Source organism: Fulmarus glacialis, unplaced genomic scaffold (genome assembly GCF_000690835.1).
Source record: "Fulmarus glacialis isolate BGI_N327 unplaced genomic scaffold, ASM69083v1 scaffold20035, whole genome shotgun sequence".
In the NCBI taxonomy this organism is placed as follows: domain Eukaryota; kingdom Metazoa; phylum Chordata; class Aves; order Procellariiformes; family Procellariidae; genus Fulmarus; species Fulmarus glacialis.
The window spans coordinates 16,142-16,753 of NW_009215182.1; positions in this window are offsets into that span (position 1 = coordinate 16,142).

Here is a 612-nt window from a genome sequence, read left to right on the forward strand (position 1 = left end):
ATTGGCCTTCTGCTCCCGCCGCTGCTGCTGTCATGGGAGAAGGTGCCAACTCTCGAGAGAAGCAAAGGCAGCAGGCAGCTATCCTCAGCACAGCCTGGGAAGCTGCAGGGGCTTTTCTCCGTGGGCTGCACCAGCAGGACTTTGTGCTGGTTTCAGGAGCAAGGCCAGGTACTTGCAACGCGCAAACCTTGCAGCATCGCCGTGTCACCGTCAGCGATTCCCCAGGGTAAGTGCAGTGTCTCGTGGGACATGGGAGGAAAAGCCCTGCTGGAAAACCCAGTGGGAGGTGGCATGTGTGCATGGGCAGGTTGCCACGCGCAGGCCAGGCACGTGGCCTCGATGGCCAGGCGAGGACAGTGGCCCCTGGGTGCTGGGGCTGCACCAGCCTTGCCGAGTAGAGTTAGACCCAGAGGGGCAGCTGGGGAGGGGAGCATTTCAGGAAAATCCCTGGGGAAGGGGAATAAATCCCTGGGGAAGGGGGATGGCAGGCATTTTGGAGGTAGGGTGGCGGTGGGGATGGTGCCAGGAAGGCTCCCAGCACTGCTGGGCTGCTCTTGCCCTCGCCTCTGCCCACGGCCACGCACACGCTCCCCCTGGTCCCGGCTCCGGCCC